At 41.4% G+C, this 12,840-nt stretch overlaps 1 long non-coding RNA gene across 1 annotated transcript in view; it reads right to left on the reverse strand.

The window, feature by feature from the left end:
- Positions 1-418: 418 nt before the first annotated feature.
- Positions 419-12,840, reverse strand: part of LOC125109999 (uncharacterized) — a 78,823-nt gene continuing 66,401 nt past the window's right edge. The window contains exon 3 of the long non-coding RNA XR_007130407.1: positions 419-543. This is a non-coding gene — a long non-coding RNA (uncharacterized LOC125109999). The remainder of the gene's footprint in view (positions 544-12,840) is intronic.

A 12,840-nucleotide genomic window follows, 5' to 3' on the forward strand; every position in this document is an offset into this window, starting at 1 on the left:
AATAAACGGTGGAATGTAAACACAAGGGAACACTGCACAGTAAGAGAAAGAACAAATTACAGCTCAACAATATGCATGTCTTTCTCAAATAAAGCACTGAGTGGTGGAAGCCAGGCATAAAACAGCACCTAATACATGATTCTATTGGAAAGTTGAAAAGCTGATAAAATTAATCTATGCGCTTATACAAATTTTATTTATTCATTTGAGAGAAAGAATGATAGTGAGCAAGTGAGAAAGCACGAGTGGCAAATAAAGAAGAAGAAGCAGACTCTCCACTGAGCAGGGAGCCTGAAGTGGGGCTCAATCCTAGGGCCCCGGGATAGTAACCTGAACTGAAGGCAGACACGTAATGGACTGAGCCACCTGCGCGCCCCTCATCTATGATCTCAGAAGTCAAGGTAACACTTACCTCTGGAGTAACTAGAAGGCCTTCTAGGGTTCTGGTAGTCAGTTACTTGATCTGGGAGCTGATTACACGGGTGTGTTCATTTTGATGCAAATTCATTGAGCTGTGCACTTTTCTGCATGTGCATTATGCTTCTATAAGAAGTCAACAATAAAGAAATCTTTTAGGGGCGCCTGGGTGGCTCAGTGGGTTAGGCCGCTGCCTTCGGCTCAGGTCATGATCCCAGGTCCTGGGTTCGAGCCCCACGTCGGGCTTTCTGCTCAGCAGGGAGCCTGCTTCCTCCTCTCTCTCTGCCTACCTCTCTGCTTACTTGTGATTTCTCTCTGTCAAATAAATAAATAAAATCTTTAAAAAAAAAAAAAAGAAATCTTTTAGTGGAAGTCACTGCATTTCTCTAGCAGAGTAATAAAGGCAAGCCTCGTGCTGGCTGACAAATGAATTCATCTCCTGGACTGAAGAATGCTTTGATTGGTTCTTCAGGAAAAGTATTTCTTTTTTTTTTTTTTTTTAAGATTTTATTTATTTATTTGACAGAGAGAAATCACAAGTAGGCAGAGAGGCAGGCAGAGAGAGAGGAGGAAGCAGGCTCCCCGCTGAGCAGAAAGCCCGACGTGGGGCTCGAACCCAGGACTGGGATCATGACCTGAGCCGAAGGCAGCGGCTTAACCCACTGAGCCACCCAGGCGCCCCAGGAAAAAGTATTTTCAAAACAAAGTGATGGTCTCACTTAATCGTTTTCTCAGTGACAGCCTAACAACGGCAAAGGAAAAGAACTTCATGAGAACCAAATCGTGAAGCAATAACTAAACATATTTTTGAGAACTTTGTGCATTTTCATATTTGGAAGAAAATCATGTTACTAAAATGCTGGGTAAAAGGAACTATACTTAAAATGTCATTTCATTTTTTTTTAATGTCATTTCTTTCTTAAAAATAAATGGTTGCTTGATTTTACCAGGAAAACACAAAAGCACAAGGCTGTAATTATGAGTTGTATTTAGCCTCTGAGAGTGCGTGTTATCGTCCAGGTCACACAGACTCTCTGCTCAACCCACTGTTTATACTCCTCCAGGCCTTGATCCTTCTTCAGGTCATTGGCATTGACTTGAAGGCAGACAAGAGAACTTTCCACTGTGATGGAAAGGCTCTGTGTCCTAATTGGGTGGTGGTACACTGGTGTGTGCATTTATTACAACCCACTGAACTTTACACTTAAAAATTGCACCTTCAAGTGTAATATAAATTATGCCCCAACTAAAAAGAATAATGTTAAAAATCATTAATGGCTATTGGTTGCCTGGAAGTTAGAATTTATTTAACAAGTACCCCATTATGGGTTTTTTTTTTTTTTAAGATTTTATTTATTTATATGAGAGAGAGAGAGAGAGAGCATGGGCTGGGGGAGCGACAGAGGAAGAGGGAGAGAGACAAGCAAACCCCCACTGAGCTCGGAGCCCAACTTGCTCACAGTGGGTAGATCACAGATCCCAGGACCCTGAAATCATGACCTGAGCCAAAGTCAACACTTAACCAACTGTGCCACCCAGGCTCCCCCTGCCTCTGATTATTTATAATAAGGCCTTCTAGCATTTTCCAGAGTACTAGTTCTCAGGGAAGCTGAGCTCTCTGTAGCTTGAACAGTGTCTCCTGAATTTAAACATCTGATGGTTAAAACAATCAGATGAACAAGAGAAGAACTAGCTCTTAATGAGTGCTGTAAACTGTTATTCAATTTAATGAAATTGCATGATGGGATGAGAAATATTCCAACCACATATCAAGAAAGCTAGAATTAAACTGAAGTTCTTTCTGCACAGACAGCCGCGCATTCGGCTTCCTGCTTCCCCAGTTTAAGTCCTCAGGAAAGTCGGCTTCCAGTATCTGGGGGAGCCTGCCATCTAGTGGCAGGACAGCGGCACAGTCATAGAGCCAAAAGCAGCAGGGTGAGCGGCTTAGCTTCGCCTTTTTACAAAACTCTGAAGGTCTCGCAGAAGAAAATTCTCCATCTGTGGACTGCCAGTGACGGGTTAGTCATCCACCAAAGGTCTTGAAAAGATCTTCGGAAAAGATGTCTTAGAGCTGAAGAGCATTGAGGGAGCTCTTTTGGAAGGACAGATGGGAGACTCTCAGGCCGTTGACTCTTCTTCTCTCCACCAGGCCTCATTAGGATGACAGCCAAGGACAACAGGGCTGGCAATTTGCCCATACTCACTGACACATCTAGCCAAATTAAAAAAAAAAAAAAAGCTGCTTTCATATGGTGAACAAAGCCCCAGAGTGTATGGCTTGGTAAGTGGAAAATAGGCTGTATTTCAGTCCTCCTTCCCTACCTCTTCCAGGAGCTCTTGTGCAGTGGGCAACCTGCACAACCACACACTGCAGCCCCCCATGCAGCAACAGTACTTTCTCCTGGCACCTCAAATGCCAAAGCAAACACCTGTACCTAAAACTAACTGGGCAGGAGATAGGCACATCCCACCATCATATGTATCCTTAAGATACTTGGGACTTGAATTTCAGTTTCTTTTCAAAAGTCACTGTCAATTTTAGCTTTCTATTCAGGGCCTAGGAGTTGAAGGCCTCACTTCAGATAAAACACAGAAAGATTAGGAGCCTCTGAGGAGGAATAGCATCACATTGCTTTGTCATGAAAGATTATAGCACGGAATTGCATAGATCCAAAAGTGATGGATAAAGGGCTTAGGAAATGTAGCACTTTAAATGTGACACTTTTAGGAAAGTTACACTTTAAAATCCCTGGACAGGTCAAGACACATTGTAGAATATGGCAGGGAGACATTTATTATTTAGCAAACTTTTATTAAACACCCTGGTTTGAGATACGGGCTAGGAAGGGAATACAGTGGTGACCAGACAGTCTGTCTGCCCAGCAGACATAAACACACACACCACACACCACACACACACACACCGCAGCTGGGTCCATGCCCTGGAACACCTCTATTCTCCTTTCCTGAGTTGGTGTTCATCTTTCTGTAGCCTTCTCCTACTTCACCCTGCAATTAGGACTTTTCTTCATACTGCATCATCTCTTTTAGTATTTATCACAGTAGAATTATTTCTATTTTATTTGCTTATGTTTATTATTTTATCAGCTTCCCCTCCCTCTGAACCAGGTTTTGGTTTCTTGACTTTATTGGTTGTTTTCTATTTCATTCATTCTTACTTTTATTTTTATTATTTCTTTTCTTACACTCTCTTGAAGTTTACCCTGTTGTTGTTCTGATGTCTTCAGTTGAACTCTGACTTATTTTTTCATTTATTCATTCATTCCTTGTTATTGTACTAAAATATATATAACACAAACTTACCATTTTAACTACTTTAAGTGTGCAATTCAGTGACATTAAATATGCAATGTTTGTACACCATCATTACTATTTCCAAAATTTTTTTACCATCCCAAGTGGAAACTCTGTGCCCATTAAGCAATAAGTCTTCAGTCCCACACTCACCGCCAGTCCCTGGTAACTTCCACCTCCTTTCTATCTCTATGCCTATTCTAGATGCTCATACGAGTAAAATCATACACTGTTTGTTCTTTTGTGTCTTACTTAGCATGTTTTCAGGTTTACCTATGTATCAGAACTTCATCTTTTTCACGGCGGAATAGATTCCTTTGTATGTACCGACAACATTTTGATCATCCATTCATCTATTGATGAATACTTGAGTTGTTTCTACCTTTTGCTTATTGTGCAGAATGCTGCTCTGAACATTGTCATAGAAGCACATATTCGAAACTTTGTTTTTAACTCTTTGGGTATATACATATGATTACCTCTTTACATCACTGGTAGTTCCAATAGACTATAGATCTGATTGTATTATTTCCATTTTCCAGAGGAGGACAGCAAAGGTGATGAAGATCAGTGTCAAAGTCCTAAGCATTCAAATCAGATCTTTTGCCTTCTAGCTCAACTCTGTTTTCATCCTATCTTATTATTTTGGACAAATCACTGGTGAAAATGATCCACTCTTACTGAGAATTGATTACAGGAATGTAATAAAGATTTTCTGTAAAAGAGCATGGGAAGCTGAGGTATCTTGATTTGTCTTCATTCACTAGTAAAATAGTTCCTGTACTTGGAATTTGAACGATCCAGACTGACCATTGAACCTTGTAGATGTGATCGTGTTATTGCTCTATATAAAACCTTTCAAGGGCTTCATACTGCTCCAAGGTTAAAAAAAAAAAAAAATCCTTACCAAGTTTACCTACCCCATAGAGTCTGGCTCTTAACTTCTCAGCTCCAGTCCTGATAGGCCCTAGACAGTTAAATGAGTGAACTGGTGGGGAGTGAAATGACACAGCATTGACTCTGAGCTGCAGTTGTGGAAAGTGACAGAGTGGCAGGCACTGTGGGGGCGTGGTAGTGTGCCATCTAAAGTGAGCAGCCATGCCTTGGTTTGTTGCCCTGGGGGCATGCAGACCCAGTGTGCCTAGATCTTCAACTTGTTTTGTTTTTAAAGATTTATTTAGTTATTTGACAGATAGATACCAGAAGTGGGCAGAGAGGCAGCAGGGAGAGAGAGAGGAGGAAGCAGCCTCCTGCAAGCAGGAGCCTGATGTGGGGCTCGATCCCAGAGCCCTGAGATCATGACCTGAGCCGAAGGCAGAGGCTTTAACCCACTGAGCCACCCAGGTGCCCCATCTTCAACTTTTTAGAGAAGCAGAAATTTGGATATTTTGTGTGAATTTTACATATTTTAAAAATAGATTTCACTTTCTTAAAAGATTGATTTATTTATCCTAGAGAGAGTGCACATGCAAGCAGCGGGGAGGCGCAGAGGAAGAGACAGATTCTCAAGCAGACTCCCTGCTGAGCATGGAGCCCGAGGTAGGGCTCCATTGCCCAAACCTGAGAGCATGACCTGAGCCGAAATTGAGTCTGACACATAACAGACGTGGTGCCCAACAGACGACTTTTTAGAGCAGTTTTAGGTTCACAGCAAAATTGAGAGGAAAGCATAGAGATTTCTCATTTCCTTCCTGTCCTCACTCATGCACATCCTCCCTACTATCACCATTCCCGAACCAGAGTGGTGAATTTGTCCCAGCTGATGAACCTGCACGGACACAGCAATATCACCCAGAGTCCATAGTTTACATTCGGGTCCTCCTGGGGGTTGTACATTCTAAGGCTTTGGAAAAATGGGTAATGACATATATCCACGATTGTTGCATCATGCAGAATAGTTTCAGTGCCTTAAAATCCTCTGCACAAGTGATTTAAATTCAAAAACCAGTTGGGCCAAACTGAGTGTGAATCTGAGAAAATGGGCCAGGCTGGCCACAGCCCACAGGGCACAGGGCCCTTAGCTCTCTCTTCCTGCGTGTTTCTCCTGCCTTGGTCCGTGGCCCTCTATTCTCCAGCCCTGCTGGACATCTCCTGGTAGCTCTACTGCCATGGTTCTGGGCACTGGCTGCACATGAGAATGACTAGGAAGCTGGAAGGGAAAAAAGTGGTATCTCAGTCCCACTTCTTGATATTTATCTTTCAGGCTCCCTATGGGATTCTCGTGTACAGTACAGCAGGATTGACAACATGTCATTGATTGCCAAGTGGACTTCCTGCCTCCAGCTTCACCATCCTCTGGCTAATTTTTCACACTGCAGCAAGAAGAGCCTTTTTAAAGCATAAATCTCAGCAAGTTACTTCTCTGCTCAAAACCCTCCCACGGCTGCTCCTTGACATCAGGATAAATGACTTTGCATGATCGGGAGGTCCTTCAGGATCTGATCCCTGCTGAGCCTCCTGGCCTCATCTCTTCCCATCACCTATGCTCCTCCCCGCCAGGAATGCACTTTATTTCAGTCAGGCTGAACCTCTGAAGTTCCATGATGTACTCTTTCACCCATGAGCCTTTGAACGTGTGCAATGGGAGAAGTCTATGTGAGAATGGTCACTGGGCACTGTTGGGGTGAGGGAGGGGGGAGAGGATCAGAAGTGGTGTAGGGAGGAGGCCAACACTAATGCCATCCTCAAAAAGATGGAAAGCTTCTTGAAGGCTGAGATTGTAATCAGTATTGCTATTTTCCGTCTTCAGGGACAAGCAGAAGCCACTCAGCCCTCTTGCTCTCTCTCCCTCTTTCCGTGTGTGTGTGTGTGTGTGTGTGTGTGTGTCTGTGTGTTGGATAGGCCTGCTGAAAAAGAGGGAATTTCAGGCAAAGAGGGCAGCAGATCTAAAGCTTTATAGTTAAATGAAGGTTTGGCAGGTTCTCCAAAGTGAAAGTAACAATTCTACAAATGCGAGCCTGAATGATTCTAGGACCCCTTTCCAGGGCTCTCAAGTTCTGGCTTAGCATCTCAAGTACTGGTTTAACATAGCTGAAATAGTATCTAATTGAGAAAGTTAAATATAGTTTAGTTTCTGGCTGGTGAATTCCATCCCCCAAGAATCTCTTAAGAGACTGTAGGAAAGAGAAGAAGGAAGTGTGCAATGGCAACAGCCAGAGGATGGGGGTGACATTTATACTGCAATTTGCCTCCCAACAATCGCCTTTCTTGGGAACTCTAACCATCAGGGAGGACCTGTGGCCCACAGTTCACACTTGTATCCAGCAAATGTAGAGTCCTTGCTTCTGTTACATAGATGAGAAGCAAGGTTCTTCTGGGGTCACACAGCAGAAGCCTGACATTTGGGGAATGTGACTGATGAGCTCTGTCCTCCCACAGAGGAGCCCTATGGTGAGAAAGGACTCCAGAAGCCAAATAACCAAGGCACTTTCCAAATCAAACATCTTCAATGAAATGCAGAACCTGCTGAGCCATGCCTGACCTAGCTAGCTAGAGACATAGCCCTGTGGTTCCCATGAGAGCTTATCCCCAGCCAGATTTTCTACCATTAACACAACTCCTTTTAATTGCAGTTTTCTTCCTAGATGACTCCTACTAAACCTAGACAGAAGGGATCACATAGATGATGTAAGTTTCTCAGATTGCCTGTCGCCTGGTAGAAAGCCAAGCCCCAAGGGCGTGTGCTGTAGGTTTGTAGGCAGATTCAGAGTTTACGGATCACCTAAGATGAGGAGGTTGAATGAGGTACCAAGTCCAGGGCTATATCAGGACTTTGGCTTTGGAAGGAGGGGCTCATAGGGAAGAAGATATTCCAAAGAAGAGAAAAGCCTTTAAAGGCACCTAACCTACTTTACAATTTTCTCTAGGACTGACCAATACCTCAGAGTCATGATAAAACCTATTTTCTTGGTCCCTCCTCTTTTCTCCTCTTATCACTCTGCAGAAAAACAAACAAACAAACAAACAAACTATTAATTGCAATAGATCCTTTATATAATCAATGAATAGTGTATAGTTCTTTGAGAATTCCTTAGTTCTCTAAGACCAGTAGTAATTATGAAGGTTGAGCAGAAGGCCAAGCTCACTCCCTAGTGAAACTAGTGGATACTAGCTGGGAAAAGACATGACAAACTTTAATGTCTTCACAGGCTCCTTCTTGTTTAGATCTCCTATAGACATGAAATGGATATTATTTTCTGTTTTCAAAATTACCAGCATTCATCGCCTTTGGGTGTTACCCTTGCATGGTAGAGATCAGGAACTGTAAGTACAAATGCCTGGACCTACTCGGGTCTGGATGTCACACCTTACTTTATTAAAACCTAGTAAATAAAATAAAATAAATAAAACAGTGTAAAATACCAATAGTTGACAACAGAAGTTAGTGCTTATATCCACCAAAATATACGCACACTTTTATTTGTGAAGCCAAAAACTAGAGAAGGGTAATACCCCTCAGAAGTAAATTGTGAGGGGGCCTATGTGGCTCAGTTGGTTAAGCGTCTGACTCTTGATTTTGGCTCAGGTCTTGATTTCAGAGTGGTGGATTGAGTCCATGTTGGGCTCTGTGCTCAGCACAGAGTGTGCTTGTCCCTCTCCCTCTGTGCCTTCCCTGCTCTCTCTCACTCTCCAATGAATAAATAAATACAACCTTTTTTAAAAAAGTAAATTGTGAAAGAATCCCACAATAAGGAGGAAGAGGGAATGACTGGTACAGTACAGCAGCACAGATGAGTCTCACAGACATAATGTTGAATGAAAGACATCAGACACACATATATCTAGACCCACATATGAAGTTCAGAAACAGGCAAAAGTAATCTGTGATAGAGTCAGGATGTTATGCTTGGTGGGTCTGGCTATCCAGTGCTTACACTTGCTGGGATCTGCTGAGGGGCACAAAGAAGCTTCTGGAGTGTTGGAAATATTCTCTATCGAGGTAATGGTTACCCAAGTGTATACATGTGTAAAAATGCACCTTGCTGTGCACATAAGAGGTGCCCCTTCTACAGTCTACAAGTTATATCTAAAAAACAAAAACAAATCTGTGTAAGAAGCATCTGCCTCACCTCTGATCTTACAGGATTCAGAACAGGTATGGAGATAAACCAAAAAATGTAGTGAGATAATCCTTGAGAGAAGAATAGATAGACACTATGGGTGGAAAATGTGTTACTGCTAATTTATGGGTAGAAAGGGTAGTCTTGGCGTTTTATGAGAGCACAAATCAGGCCCAGCAGCCATTGGCAATACATTGAACTTCACCCTGATTTTTCTTTCATCAATAAATCGCTTAGACTGTCTGAATGGTTAATTTTTTATTTTAAACTTCCTTAAAGAATGACATGTATACAGTAAAAAGAATATACCATACATTTGACAAATACACATATAAGGGAATAGATTATCATCAAATGAACACACCCAAATAACCATCTACCTTCCAAGCCAAGAAAGAAAATATTACCTTTATCCCAAAGCTTTCCTGTGTCCATTTCCTTGGTTTTGTTGTTGTTAGGGTGGTGGCGGTTCTTTTAACAGTTCATTGTTTTTTAAGTAAACTTATACTGTTGGGCAGCCGTCATCATCATAATCCACTTGTAGAACACTTCTAGCAACCTCAAAAGTTCCCTCTTGTCCCTATGATTGGTTCCTACTCTTGCCATCAACTTCAGGCAACCACTGATTTGCTTTCTGTCTCTATGGTCTGCCTTTTGTAGAAATTTCATATAAATGGAATCATGCAATACATTGTCTTCTTTCCTTAGCATGATATTTTTGAAGTTCATGCATTTGTTGCATGGAACAGTAATTTCTTCCTTTTTATTACTAAGATCTATATTATTGTATAGATAAACCACACTGTTTGTTCATCCGTTGATGGACAGTTGAGTTGTTTCCAATTTGAGGCTCTTATGAACAATACTGCTGTGAATATCTGTGACCCGTGTTTCTTTGGGCACGTATTTTCATTTCTCTTGGATACATACATGGAAGTGGAATTACTAGGTTTTATTTATATTTAACTTAAGAAACTGCCAAACTTTTCCCAAGTAACTCTCATTTTATATTCTCCAGGAATGTCTGAGGGTTCCAATTGCTCTACACTCTCACCAGTACTTATTTTCAGTCTTTTTGCTCATAGGCATTCTAGTGAGTCTGTGGTTCTCTGTCTTGTTAACTTTCATTTCCTTAGTGATTAATGATGTTGAAGTATGTGTATGCTGTGTATGCTTGTTAGCCATTTGGATATGGTCTACTCAAGTCTTTTGACTTTTTATTGGATTATTTGTCTTATTATGTTGTAGGAGTTATTTGTGTGTTCTGGATACTAGTCCTTTATCAGATATACAATTTGCAAATATTTTCTCCAAATCTACCTTGTATTTGCATTTTTAATGATGTCTTTTGAAGTGCAAAAATCTTAACTTTTTATTTATTTATTTTTAGAGATTTTATTTATTTAGAGAGACAGAGAGAGAGAGCAAGAATGGGGAGAGGGGCGGAAGGAGAAAGCAAGTTTCTTAAGCAGACTCCGTGCTGAGTGTGGAGCATGACTCAGGGCTTGATTCCACAACCCTAGGATGACAACTTGAGCTGAAATCAAGAGTCAGATGCTCAACTGACTGAGTCACCAAGGTGCCCCCCAAATTTAACCTTTTTAAACTGATATATAATTCACATGCCATAAAAATCTCCTTTGTAAAGTGTACAATTAAATGGGGTTTGGGGGTTTTCTTTTTCTTTTTAGGGAGGTGGGGGGAGGGGCAGAGGGTAAGGGAGAGAGAAAATCTTAGCTGGGCTCCATGCAGGGCTTGGTCTCATGACCCTGAGATCATGATCTAAGCCAAAATCAAGAGGCAGACACTTAACCGAATGAGCCAGCCAGGCACCCCTAAATGGTTTTTAGTATAGCCACAAGGTCATGTAGCCACTGACACTATCTAATTCCAGAACATTTTCATCATCCCTAAAAAAGAAACCCCTTACCCATTAGCAGTCATCCCCATTCCTTCCTTTTCCTACTGGTTGAACCACTTATTTATGTTCTGTCTCCACGGATTTGCTTATTCTAGGCATTTCATATAAATTTGGTATTATGATATGTGGCCTTACGTTTCTGGCTTTTTTGGTTTAGCATATTGTTTTCAAGGATCACCCATTTCGTAGTATGGATAACTACTTTGTTCCTTTTTTTTTTTTTTTTAATTTTTTATACTTTGTTCCTTTTTATGGCTGAGTAATACTCCATTATATAGATATGTCACATTTTATTTATCCATTCCTCAGATTATGGACATTGGGATTGTTTCTACTTTGTGGCTGATGTGAATGCTCCTGTGAACATTTACGTGCAAGTTTTTGTATGGACAGATGTTTTCAGTTTTTTTGGGTATAGACCTAGGAGTGGAATTGCTAGGCCATGTTGTAACTCTCTGTTTAAATTTTGGGGAACTGCCAAATTGTTTTCCACAGCAGCTGCAACATTTCATAGTCCTAACAGCAGGGTGCAAAGGTTCCATTTTCTCCACATCCTAGCCAACATTTGTCATTTTCCACTTCTTTTATTCTAGTGGTATGTGTGTATGTGGAGTGGTATCTCAAATGGTTTTGATTTGCATTTTCCTAAAAAGTAACAATGTTGAGTTTATTGGTCATTTGTCTAATCTCTTGTGAGGAAATGTTTGTTCAAGTCCTTTGCCTGTTTAAAAATTAGGTTGTCTTTTTACTAGGATTGAAAATATTTTCTGAGGTAGTAGATACACTGGTATATACAGTTATTAAAACTCACAACTGTACATCTAAAAAAACCGCACCTCGAAGTGCAATGTAAATTATGCCATCAAACCAAGGGCCCTAAAAAAGGAAATAAGTTGTACTGTATAGTCAGAATTTTATGTTGCACTTCCATTTAAAGAGTGTTCTAGGGAGAAAAGCTGATTGCCTTGGGTAACAGGCCTGGTGTATGTGGAAAGCTACATGGCTTCAAGGTTCTTGAAGAAAAACTAGGTTTTAGTCAGATGCATGGAATAAAAGAGAAAACAGATGTAACAGAAGGTGCAGCGCCTGGCAATTCCAGGAAAATAGAAGGACCAGGCATCAGGTATGTTTTCTTCAACTCAAAGTAAGATCTCTTGACTCAGAAAATAATTTTGGCTGATGTTCTGTAAAATGAGGCCTTTGTTGCCCTTAGTCATGATGCAGGGAAAATGATCAAAAGCCACTGCCTGTGTCAGTGAACTGGGCCTACCAGAGTGGATGCCAGGATGGGCTTTGTGAATGTGGGATGAAAGGCGCTTGGGTAAGAACAAAGGAGCGCTGGTGGGCGTCTCCCAAGCACCAGCCTTGGAGTTGTCATGATTAGCTTCAAGGGCATGGACTGGCAAAGAAGGCAACGTCACAAAACGGATGGAACTTTGTAAAAAAAAAAATTGATTTACTGATTGATTTATCTGTGAGAGAGAGAAAGAGAAAGAGAGCACAAGCAGGGTATACCAGCCAGCCAGCCAAACTAATAGTGGCCCCCTACTCTGAGGCTTCTACCTTATGGAGCTGCTTTATTGTCTATCAAGCACTTACCTTGTTTCTTTTTTATTTTTTAATTAAAAATTTTTTTTATAAACATATAATGTATTATTAGCCCCAGGGGTACAGGTCTGGGAATCGCCAGGTTTACACACTTCACAGCACTCACCATAGCATATACCCTTCCCACTATCCATAACCCCACCACCCTCTCCACCCCCCCACCCCCCAGCACCCTTACGACCCAGCAATCGCACTACTGGGTATTTACCTTAAAGATACAAATGTAGTGATCCGAAGGGGCACATGCACCCGAATGTTTATAGCAGCAGTGTCCACAATAGCCAAACTATGGAAAGAACCTAGATGTCCATCAACAGATGAATGGACAAAGAAAAGGTGTTATATATATACAATGGAATACTACGCAGCCATCAAAAGAAATGAAATCTTGCCATTTGCAACAACGTGGATGGAACTAGAGGGTATTATGCTTAGCAAAATAAGTCAATCAGAGAAAGACAACTATCATATGGTCTCCCTGATATGAGGAAGTGGAGATGCAACGTGGGGGGTTTGGTA

The sequence above is a fragment of the Lutra lutra genome, chromosome 9, assembly GCF_902655055.1.
Source record: "Lutra lutra chromosome 9, mLutLut1.2, whole genome shotgun sequence".
NCBI classification, from domain to species: Eukaryota; Metazoa; Chordata; class Mammalia; order Carnivora; family Mustelidae; genus Lutra; species Lutra lutra.